This window comes from Rutidosis leptorrhynchoides, chromosome 6, assembly GCF_046630445.1.
Source record: "Rutidosis leptorrhynchoides isolate AG116_Rl617_1_P2 chromosome 6, CSIRO_AGI_Rlap_v1, whole genome shotgun sequence".
NCBI classification, from domain to species: domain Eukaryota; kingdom Viridiplantae; phylum Streptophyta; class Magnoliopsida; order Asterales; family Asteraceae; genus Rutidosis; species Rutidosis leptorrhynchoides.
In genome coordinates, this window is record NC_092338.1 from 387,127,181 (window position 1) to 387,140,365 (window position 13,185).

The following is a 13,185-nucleotide window of genomic DNA, read 5'->3' on the forward strand; positions in this document are numbered from 1 at the left end:
ATGTCTTATCTTTTAATTTATTTTTTTATCTAGTTATGTTTAAAAATATAACATTTTGATACTTTAATGTAATGTTTAATATTTTTATTATTTTGTACTAATATTTTATTTTTGTAATTTGAAAGTGGGATATTAAGTCTCATTTCAAATTACCATACATGTTTATATTTGTATTGTATGTATTTTATCTCATGTACACAACAGGATAAAACAGCGCATTTTCAAAGACTGGCATTAAGTTCAGCAAAAATAACTAATTTTGATGACAAGATGCAAAATAAATGTGATATAACAACTGCAGGAATGAAAAAATGATGTGCACCATTTATCATTCAACACAAACAACAATATGTTTGAAAACTTTGGTAAAATTTAATCATTTTTCTACGCTAATCACCCTCAATAATTTAAATTTTTACTGATTTCTTGCAAATGAGGGCATTGCAAGATCTTAAGTATGAGAAGGGATTAAATTCTTTCGGTTTTAAAATTTTTGACTTATACACTTGGTTTAATAGCCACCGTTAAACTTTACTAGTAACGCAGTAGTTGTATTAGAATCTAGTGCTCTCTGATAATAAAGAACATCCCTAGTCTTATATACTGACTACCCATTTCTAGTAAAAAATTTAAAATTTTCAACTAATGAACTCAAAATTATGTTTATACATACTTATGAACGATAAAACTAGGTGTTAACACCGAAATTATTGTTACCTCAGAAAGGACATAAATTGAGAAACAACCCAAAACGCTTGAATTCATTTAAAATAGAATATAGGAGAATAAAAAGGCAAAGAAAAAAAATAAAAGCCAAGTGTGGGAAAAATTTACCAAGTTATTTAGAACATATATCACATATTTTTGTACAAATAATTAAAGATACTTTTGTTTTGGACGATATTAATCAGTTTTACCCAGTTTATTGTAATATATATAAAATTTTAAAGGAAGTAAAGTCTTCCGAGAAAAAGACACGCGCTTCTTGATTTAGGTCAGGAAGTTGTCGTCCAGACCAGTTGTAGAGTCTACCAAAAACCTTGAAAACTTTTCTTGAAAATCAGCTGGAAATTCACGGACCTCAACATCAAACAGGGTCGCCAAGTGGTCAGACTTATCCTAACCATGAGAGGATCTGTCTCGTACAATGGGGGGCACCATGCAAATTAGCTTATAAGACTAATGAATCAGATCCCCAGAAACGATAATCTCCTTAAAGATTAAAAATCAGCTTTTAAGCCTGATATTACTCAATCCTTGAGATTGACCTTAAAAATTGAGAATTACAAACTCATGGAATTCGATGATATCTAAACTCGAGCTTGAACAAGAAAATATTTTGATCAAATTACAAACCGATTTGTTTTCTGAAAACCCATTTTCAATGCGTTCATTACCATTGAACGTAAAATCCTAAGAATTCACCGGAATTCATTAGGTCACCTGAACCAAATTGGGTGTCAAGGCAGGATCTTGCGCCAGACCAAAAAACTATAGGGTAATCTTTACTATTGCTCCTACAAAGGATAGTAATTGCATCCGACACGATATAGACCATAATCAAAAGCATGTCACGGGACATTGCCTCAACAGTTTCTTGTTCAACGCTTTCCTTTACAACCGGACGGTAGTTTACCGAAAGGTAATATACGGAGCAAGTAAACTGGACGTGTTGCTTTCCTAATACAAGGTTAGCAAGTGGGTGACACAAAACCGCAAGTTTTGAACTAAAATTTTCAAATCTGAAACCCACAAAACCCACAAAAACATTTTGCAAACACCGGTGAAGGGTTATTCCGGAAAACTTATCTAGGGTAAAAGCTAGATTGAATATTCAAAAGATCAAAAGTTTTCATAAAGATCCAATTTCCTTAAAGGATCTAAATTTTCATAGTCATATGGGACTGTAAACCACAACGTTACTATCATTGTTCATACCGCCGTATAGAAATCACTGATGTGCAAAGTGTGAAGAATAAAGAAGTGATTCAAGTATGTTTTTATTCAAAGTTTTATATTGCTTGAGGACAAGCAACGCTCAAGTGTGGGAATATTTGATAATGCTAAAAACGAACATATATTTCATAGCATTATCCCTCAAGAAAGACAAGCTTTTAGTTGCAATTGTTCTATTTACAAGTGATATTCATTTAAATAATAAAAGGTGAAGACAAAAGACAGATTTGACGAATTGAAGACGCAAATGACCAAAACGCTAAAAAGTACAAAGTACAATCCAAGAGGTTCAATTTATTGATGAGAAACGTCTAAAAATTACAAGAGTACGAGCCGCGAAACGCAAAGTACAAGATATTAAATAGTACGCAAGGACGTTCGAAAATCCGGAACCGAGACATGAACTAACTATCAACGCACGACGCAACGGTCCAAAAATTACAAGTCAACTACGCACATGAATATAATATATAATATATATATAATTATATAAAATTATATATATTATATTATATTATTTATAAACCGTCGACAAACAAGAAAACAAAGTGAAATGAGCTGTCCAAGGCGGCCATGCAATCGCATGGCCATGAAGAAGAAACTCCATGCGATCGTATGGAGTACTGTAGCTGGTCAGGTTCTATAAATTGCAAATTTCGGACGAGTTTATGTACACCATATCATACTTTAATCTCTCTCTCAATATATATATTTATATTTTTAATTTTAATTTTAATTTTAAGTTAATAATAATAAGGTTATAGTGGCAAATGTTTTAAGTTTGTAAGTCGAAATTCTGTCCGTGTAACACTACGCGATTAATATTCATTGTAAGTTATGTTCAACCTTTTTAAATTAATGTCTCGTAGCTAAGTTATTATTATGCTTATTTAAGCCGAAGTAATCGTGATGTTGGACTAAACATATAAGGCGGGGTAATTGGGCTTTGGACCATAATTGGGGTTTGAACAAAAGACCGACACTTGTAAAAATTGGACTATGGGCTATTAATGGGCTTTATATTTGTTTAACTGAATGATAGTTCATTAATTTAATATAGAGATTTACAATTTGAGGTAATTATAAATAACCACATACACTCGATCGGATACGATGGGTGAGATATTTATAAATACTAATAATCGTTCATTTAACCGGACACGAGGATGGATTAATAGTCAATGGACTCATTAACACAGGGGTGGATTACGTACAAGGACACTTGGCGTAATTGTTAACAAAGTATTAAAACCTTGGGTTACATGCAGTCGATATCCTGGTGTAATTATTAAACAAAGTATTAAGACCTTGTTACAGTTTAAGTCCCCAATTAGTTGGAATATTTGACTTCGGGTATAAGGATAATTTGACGAGGACACTCGCACTTTATATTTATGACTGATGGACTGTTATGGACAAAAACCAGATAGACATATCAAATAATCCAGGACAAAGGACAATTAACCCATGGTAATAAATTAAAATCAACACGTCAAACATCATGATTACGGAAGTTTAAATAAGCATAATTCCTTTATTTTATATCTCATCGCACTTTTATTTACTGTCATTTTATTTATTGCACTTTTAATTATCGCACTTTAAATTATCGCACTTTTATTATCGTTATTTACTTTACGCTTTAAATTAAGTCATTTGTATATTTAATATTTTACATTAGGTTTTAATTGCGACTTAAGACATAAAATCGACAAACCGGTCATTAAACGGTAAAACCACCTTTTTATAATAATAATACTACTTATATATATATTTATATACAAATATAGTTTAAAATATAATATAGCGTTAAATTTAGTTGTATCCCTGTGGAACGAACCGGACTTACTAAAAACTACACTACTCTACGATTAGGTACACTGCCTATAAGTGTTGTAGCAAGGTTTAGGTATATCTCACTCTATAAATAAATAAATAACTTGTGTAAAATTGTAGCATATTTAATAGTATTTCGCAATAAAAATATAACTATTTCGTATACACCTCGCATAACATCACCTGTAAAAAGGTAAACAACGAGAGGGGTAAGCATAAAACTTAGTGAATGCAATAATTATACATATACATATATAATCTACTTACTTGCATACACTTACATAAATACCGCATACGAGCTAGCAATTCAACAACCATGCAATCACAATGCATAAACTAAATATCTGCAATTCACAATAAGCTAGCATCGCTAATAGCATATAGTTCACAATTTAATATGCTAAAACAAAACTCACACAACCATGGTTAACCAATAGCACAAGGGAATGGTACTCGCGAAAGACCATCAGAGTTCACAACATCCATTAGTGTACTTAACACCACGTATCACTAACCCCCGGGTGGTATCTTAACACCGCGACTAACCCACCCATTACGACAATGTGGTGTCTTAACACCGCGACTAACCCACATGTCACTAACCCCGGAGTGGTGTCTTAACACCGCGACTAACCCACTCATCACGTAAAATGTGATGTCTTAACACTGCGACTATCTCACATTTCACACTACACAAATAAATACATTATATACATACACGCATAATAATTCCATTCAACTTGAAATGCCTGCACAAGTCATGTATAACATGATCTCCATCCTCATATCCGAGCAAGCAACTACCTATATCATACATAGGTACCATATACACATAAATATACATTCTCTAAAAGAGAATCCGACACAATTATCCCTTAGCCGAGGGATCACACCTTGCTCGCCAAAACCACCCCATTTAACACCTAATAGACACAAACCAATTACCACTTTGAGTGGTAATTCAAACTCAATCTATAAAGTACAATTTAACCCAAATTATACTTGTCACCAAATTGACCAACCTAGGTCCCGACACTAGGTTACTATTTAGGTAGTGATCATTCCAAACCATTATTTACACCAAAACCACAACATGTGCAATATTGACCCATATTGCTTTTGACTAACTTATGTTTAAAACATCACTTTGACCCGAAATCACTTCTCATGCGCGATTACTTCCAAAAATTCCATTTAACACTTAACACACATGTTTAAACATCTATTTGACCAAGACTAATGTCATTACCAATTTTGACCCATTTTAATTTACCCGTTTTGACACAATTCACAAAAACATCCTTAACCACTAACGACTAGTGATTAACTTTCTAAAACACCATTTAACACTTCAATCAAACATTTATATGCTTGGTTCATCACATCTTGACCCATAACTTAGTTTGACACCAAATCAAGGTTAACACCCATTTTGACCAACAAACATGTTCTTATGAACATCTAAATCAACAACACACTTACAATCTAGTGATTAACACCCAAACCCATGACAAATCTAGCCAATTTCATCATTAAACCTTAAACCCACAATAATTTGGTCTACTCACACTAACCATACCCAAAACCCCTAAATATCATAATAAATTAGGTTTATAACCCGAACAAGCATAAACCCTAAACACAAACAAGAATCAAACACTACAATTCGGATTAGGGTTTACCTCAAGTACCAAAATGAGCTCTAGTAGCTAGAAACACCAACAAGCACCAAGAACCACTCCAACTTGGGCAAGAATCACCATCTTCATCACCATTTGAAGCTTCCTCTCACTAGAACTCTCCTCTCTCTCTCTAAGATGTTTGGTGGGAGAGAAATGAGTGTGAAATGAGCTCATGATAAGGTTAGATCAATTTTGTGGCCAAAATTCGACTCCAAAGTGAAAGGACCAAAACACCCTCCAAAATCCCCTTAAAAACGAGTTCAAGGCATCAGGTCTACCACATTGTCGCGTTTCGCGACATCCGGTCGCGTTTCGCGACACCCCAAACCCGACAAAATCAATTGGAATGCGATGAAGTAACCAGGACTTGGATTTTTAAGGCATCGCGTTCTGGTCATGTATGTCGCGTTCCGCGACAAGCTGAAACGCGATATACCTCATTCAAACGCGATATCTCCAGTTTTCCAGCTCCAATTCAGAAGTTCAGGACTGTAGTTGTCTGATTCTGATTCTGATGTAAATGCTGAAAATGCATAAGTGTTAGTTTGACTTTCAGTTACACTTTTTGATGCACACTTTTACTGACACTTTCTGATGACACTTCTGATGCATAAAATTCAGGGTGTTACAACTATGTGTGCTACTTCATTGCAATTCTATTTTGCCTATTTAAACAAGGCTTGAAGACAATTGAAGATCACCTCTATCCAACATACTTTCAAAGTCATATCAACTAATCTCCCAAGCCTCAAGCATAAATCTATGGAGAGATTATAAGAGAGAAAGAGATATTCTACTTACATTAAGTAGAATTGTAATGTAAACTTTATGCTTAACATTTGTATCTTTAAGTTTACATTGTGAGATACTTCCTTGAGGGGTAAGGAAGTTAAATGGTTCTTGCGATAGGAAACATCTATCTTACTTAATGATTCAACTTCCGTAAAGGGATCTAGGAAGTTGATTAATTTCATTGGGAATTAATACTTGTCCAATGTAAAGACAAGTTTGATCTAAGTAAGGTCGGTGTGACCTATTGAAGAACTATGGGTGATTGTAAGCTTAGCTATAAGTTTACTTGTGATCTATCTTCTTAAAGGGATCTAGAAGGTTATTGTGATTTCACTAGGTTAGAGCATCAGGATCTTGTGGTAAGAACATTTGGTGTTTGTGAATTCTTCAAAGGGACGTAAGGGTTCATAAGTAGCGGCTTATCGAGGAGCTAGTGTTGTATCCGGACACTCCACCGGGTTTGGGGTATCATAGTGAAGAAAAATATCAATTCGTAGAATTGGGGAGTGGATTAAGGAGGATTAGTTAACATCCTCCCGAACCACTATAAATCCTCGTGTTTGTGCGCTTACATTCTTTACATACTTGCATTAACAAACACGAACACTTCCACACTTAAAACTTATCTTTCAATGCCTAAAGATTTCGAAAAAGTTTTATGAAACCATTAAGCAACTATTCACCCCCCTCTAGTTACTTACAGTTAGGATTTTGATTTAGATCACTTATCACAGCTCAAATTGTAATAAGAATCATCATTGAATGATTATTAAATTTTCCCCATGAACTCGTTCGTACAGTAACTTGAATGTTAGTGTGATTTGTTGAAATTCAGATATGAAAGGATATATAAATGATGAGTGATTGTGTTTGGTGAAGTGTGTTTTGATTGTGAATTTATGATTTTTGAATATGTGATATGAGAATTGTTGAGATATGTGATGATGATTAAATTCAGGTTGTATTTTGGATTGGTGTTGTGAAAGTTTGATTTAAATTTTTGTAAGACAAAATTTCATACCTCGTTCATGAATTTAACCCCCACATGATATGGGGGTTTATATCATAGAAGAAGACAAAACAAAGAAAAAAAACCCCCACATGATATGCACGTGATAAGAGGTAACTGCTAGTTTTGACAGAAAGTAGACGGGAGGAAGAGGGATGTAGGTTTTTAATAAATTAGGGACGAGGAATGCACACAAAAAAGAAAAAGGACATGGAGTCAAATTTGATGTAAAGTTCAGGGACGAGGAATGAAATTTTGTCTATGATATATGAAGTAAATAGTTTGTTGAAACCATGCCAATTTGTACTCCGGTCGTGAATTTGGATAAAGTTCTTGAGGTTGATTGTGAAGTGGCTAATCCTCCCATTATTAAAAGGATCTTCTCTCGTTGGATTTGAACGGTTTGGTTACTTACGAATCGGTTTTGGTTGAGGGTAGTTTTAAGGGTGCTACTGTTGATTTTGAAACATCCGCTTTCAAGTTTGATAAACCTAGTGATACTTCAGTTTGTTACCTTTGGATGTGCCTACGGTTGATGGTGTTACCAGGTCGGTTCAATCGTTTGTCCCCTTTGATGTAATGATGTTGGATATGGTAGCTGAGTCTGATAACGTTGAAGCTATCCCCATTTCTTCCGAAATGACCTCTTCAAAGATGACTAAAGTGAAGTTTCAAGAAGAAGACGTCGGGTCTAAAGGGCCGGAGAAGTTTCGAGAATTCATCAAAGATGCTAGAGAGTTTGTTAAATTGTCTTTTTTTTTTTTTTTTTGTATATTTGTTTGTTTCATGTAGTGATGCTTTGATATTGGTTCGGTCCGAGCTTAGTTAGATTGAAGTTTTTATTTCGGCTCGGTTGTCGTTATTTATACATTATTTGGATCTTCAATTTTGTTGAAGATCTCATTTCTTAATGTAAGCTTCTTGTTTTTTTGAGAATAAAATAGAAAGGCAGCATTCAAACTTCATACTCCGTAAATGATTAGCTGCTAAAACGGGAAAGAAGTGAGCACACTGACGTGGCGCCACATGTTCCAACAAAGCGGAACCACGGTTTTTTGTTGGTGCGTGGTCCTGACTCACACACACGTTTACTTTTGCTATTTCATATCTTTTTCTTTTTTGTTTTATCTATAATCTATAATTTATATTTATATTTATATTTATATTTATATTTATATTTATATAAATAAATATATTGAACATTTATATTTATATTACATATATATTTATATTTATAATTTATATTTTATTGTTTTCCACACTTTTATCGTACATTTATGTTTGAGTGTCATTAAGTTGTCATGATTTATTATAGATATATGGGGTGGATATGGATAGACAACCTGTATTTATTTAACATGTGAGATTTAACAGTATGAATATGAATATGAATTAAAAATCCAAAATAAAATGACCATTTACCAATATTAATCGTTTTATTAACTCCTAGAGATATCCATTTTTTTCTATTTATTTTAGCATACCTTTTACACAATGAGCTAATTATAATACGATAATAAAAATTAGTCATATACACAGTGTCGATTACAAAATTAAAGCTTAATAGGATCCCAATTTTTTCTAATACAAATAATTTTTGAATGTCATTTTAGTAGTTGTTTGCCTTTAAAAAACTACAAATTCAAAAAAATATTATGTGATCTGTGTAGTTAAATTTAGCATTGTCCTATACAATTTAAACAAAAAACTATAAATTCAAAAAAAAAAAATGAGGTCTTATACCTAAATTTAGTAGTGTCTTATACAATTTAAAGAGTATTTTTCTACATAAAAGTTTTAAACTAGTGTCCGTGACCCCACGGGTCATAAGCTAGATTCGCCACATCGCCACTGCATACGTACGAATATCACTAATCGTGTTTTAAGGGTTGTAATTAACTACAACATTTAAATGTTGTGCAAACTATGACCCTTTTATATATTCTTTCCTATTATATATTCTTTGTGAATATAACAAGCTATTTTTTATTCGAAAAGCAAGTAAAAGAGTTATCATGTTGTTTATTTAATCACTTAAACAATCGACACTCAAAGGTACAAAAGATCCAAATTTGTATAGTTTAAACAACTTTTAAAAGAAAAACGAGTTTACATGTATATACACTTAATGTGTTAAACCCGTTTCTAATCACTTATTCTAATCCTATTTCCTTTGTTGACCTATATTTAACGGATTTTGACTTACTGTATCTAATTCTTTATTTCTCCGCATTTGTTAGTCAAAGTGTCACGGACTTATCTCAATAAGCTCACGTGCGGCACTTAGTCTCTACTAAGTCAGCCTTACTCGGACCTTATAATGATTCAAGTAACCAAAAGAGAAAATATTATAGAACAAGTGGAATTGAAGAAAATACTTATATTGCTTGAGAATGCTTTACAAGAGAGAATGTTTGAGATTTGAGGTGTGGTGTGCCAAATGAGACCACCCCTATTTATACTACTTCTAACACAAAATGAATGGCTAAGATTAATCTAAATCAATGGTTAGGATCTAAGTACTAGAAACTTCAAGTATATACATGGAGATAGATATTTCCATGAACATTCCATACCATTCCATGGAAGAACTCATGGGAAAGTTCTAGGGAGCTTCCATGATGTTCTTGGGCCTTCCATGAAGTTCTTGGGTTAAAACCCTTAATTGGGTCATAATCTTAGTGGGTTGGGCCACAAACTTATTGGGTTGTGACATTCTCCCCCGTCTAAGCTCGCGACGTCCTCGTCGTGTGATCCTCGTGATACTTCTTGATTTTGTCTGTGAACTGCCACAATAAGTCTTCGGCTTCCCAGCTTGCTTCACTATCGGGCAAGTTACGCCACTTAACCAGGTATTCTCTATAGCTCGGCACACCTCGTCTCCGTACCGTTCGATGCAACAAGATATCTTCCACTTCACGATCGAACGAAGTCGCAACTGCCATTGGTGCTCGTTTGGAAACTCCTCGTTCTGGGTCTTCCTCGTCCCCATGATAAGGTTTTAGAAAACTTACGTGGAAGACTGGATGAATCTTTAATTTGGGCGATAGTTGAACTCGATAAGATACATTCCCAACACGTCCAATTACCGGGAATGGGCCTTCATATCTCCGGATCAATCCTTTGTGCACCTTCCTAAATGTTTTGAATTGTTGAGGTAAAAGCTTCACCATCACTTGGTCCCCAACTTTGAACTCAACATGTCGTCTTTTCTCATCCGCCCATTTCTTCATTTTCTTGGCCGCCTTATCTAGTGATGCTCGCGCCAAGTCGGCTTGTTCGTGCCACTCCTTCATCGTTCTATAAGCGGCTGGGCTGCTTCCATCATATGAAGCGGCCAAAGCATTCGGGGTCAATGGTTGGCATCCTGTCACCAACTCAAAAGGACTCTTCCCCGTGGACTCACTCCTTTGCATGTTATAAGAGAACTGAGCAATATCAAGAAGCTTAGCCCAATCATGTTGATTTGCACTTACATAGTGTCGAAGATAGAGCTCCAATAGTGCATTCACCCTTTCCGTCTGTCCGTCTGTTTGGGGATGAAAACTCGTGGAGAAATTCAAGTCCGTCCCCATGATCTTGAACAACTCCGTCCAAAAACGCCCTGTGAACCTCGGATCTCGATCACTTACTATCACATGCGGTATCCCCCAATACTTCACCACATTCTTGAAAAATAGTTTTGCGGTTTCATCCGCGGTAACTTCGGATGATGCGGCTATGAAGGTACCATACTTAGAAAACCGGTCTACCACGACTATAATACTCCCACACCCTTCCGACTTAGGTAAGCAAGTAATGAAGTCCATGGAAACACTCTCCCATGGTCCTTTCGGTGTAGGTAGCGCTGTAATAGTCCTCCTGGTTGGCGTTGCTCTATCTTATCTTGTTGGCATATTAGGCATGTTCGCACGTACGTCTCTACGTCGTCTTCCATCCTTGGCCAATAATAAGTGCCTTCTACTAATGTCAGTGTCCTCTTGATACCTGGATGACCAGCCCACTTTGAATCATGACACTCCTTCAAGATTGTCCGTCTAAGATCACCCCACTTAGGCACATATAACCGGTCTCCTTTTGTGAATAATAGATCACCCTTGAGCCAAAACCTTCGCGTTTTCCCATCTCGAGCCAATCCAACAAGGTTTTTGGCTATAGAATCATGCTCTAATCCCTCCTTTATACGATCTTGAAGGAAGAATTGTGGTTTTGTGATCGCTGCAAACTCCGCCTTACGACTTAGGGCATCAGCTACCACATTGGCTTTCCCAGGCTTATACTCCAACACATAGTCAAATTCGGCTAGGAAGTCTTGCCAACGAGCTTGTTTGGGACTCAACTTCTTTTGGGTTTGAAAATAACTCGTTGCCACATTATCCGTCTTAATCACGAACCTTGATCCCAAAAGATAATGCCTCCATGTCCTCAGACAATGAACCACTGCCGTCATCTCCTTCTCCTGCACAGTGTACTTCCTTTCCGCCTCGTTAAGTTTTCGGCTTTCGAACGCGATTGGGTGACCCTCTTGCATTAGAACTCCTCCAATAGCAAAGTCCGATGCGTCTGTGTGTAACTCGAACGGAATGGTCACATCCGGAAGTCTCAACACCGGTTCTTCCATGACCGCTCCTTTCAACTCTTCGAATGCTGCTTGACATTTCTCATCCCATAACCAAGCTTTGTTCTTCTTTAACAATTCTGTCAATGGAGCCGCTTTCGCCGAGTATCCCTTGATAAAACGACGATAGTAGTTTACTAAACCAAGAAAAGATCGTAAATCAGTCACCTTCATTGGTGCCTCCCACTCTTGAATTGCCTTGACCTTAGCCCCGTCCATGAGTAACTTCCCATTTTTAATTCGATGTCCAAGAAAATCCACCTCCTCTAATCCGAATGAACATTTCTCTAGCTTCACATACAACTCGTTGTCCCTTAGTACTTGGAATACTTGCTTCAAGTGCCTCACATGATCTTTCATGGTATCGCTATACACGACTATGTCATCCAGGTACACCACGACAAACTTGTCGAGGAACGGGTGGAATAATTTGTTCATCAAAGTACAAAATGTGGCAGGGGCATTGGTTAAACCAAAGGGCATGACTAGGAATTCATAAGCGCCATACCTCGTCACGCATGTGGTCTTAGCCTCATCTCCTTCGGCAATTCGGACTTGATAATATCCCGATCTCAAGTCTAACTTGGAGAAGTATCTCGCCTTCCCAAGTTGATCGAACAAATCAGCAATAAGTGGGATTGGGTATTTGTTCTTGATAGTTACCTTGTTGAGTGCCCGGTAATCTATACACATCCGCAAGGACCCATCCTTCTTTCTTTGAAATAGCACCGGAGCACCATACGGGGATTTTGACGGTCGGATGTATCCCGCATCCAGCAACTCCTTGAGTTGTCTTCGCAACTCCTCTAACTCGGGTGGTGGCATTCGGTATGGGGCTTTGGAAGGTGGTTTTGATCCCGGCTCCAACTCGATCGCATGGTCAACCTCCCTCCTAGGTGGTAACTTCTTTGGTAACTCCTTGGGCATGACATCCTTGAACTCATCGAGGACCTTCTCAATCTCTTTGGGTACCTCTAGTTTTCCCTTATCTTCGACCGTCTCTTGCTTTGCTACCGCTAAATAGCATGTCTCATTCTTGTTGTACCCCTTCTTGAATTGCATGGCCGAAAGTGACTTGGATGCACTCTTGCTTCCACGTTCGGTTGACACCATACAAGTCTTCTCACCATCCAAGATACACAGTGAATTAGCAAACGGCATAGGGAAACCGCGTACCTTATCTAGGAACTCCATCCCAAGTACTAACTTGAAGTCGTCCATAGGCACGACTGAGAGATCAATCATTCCTTCCCATTCTCCAATCTTCACATATACGTCTTTAGCCACCCCAC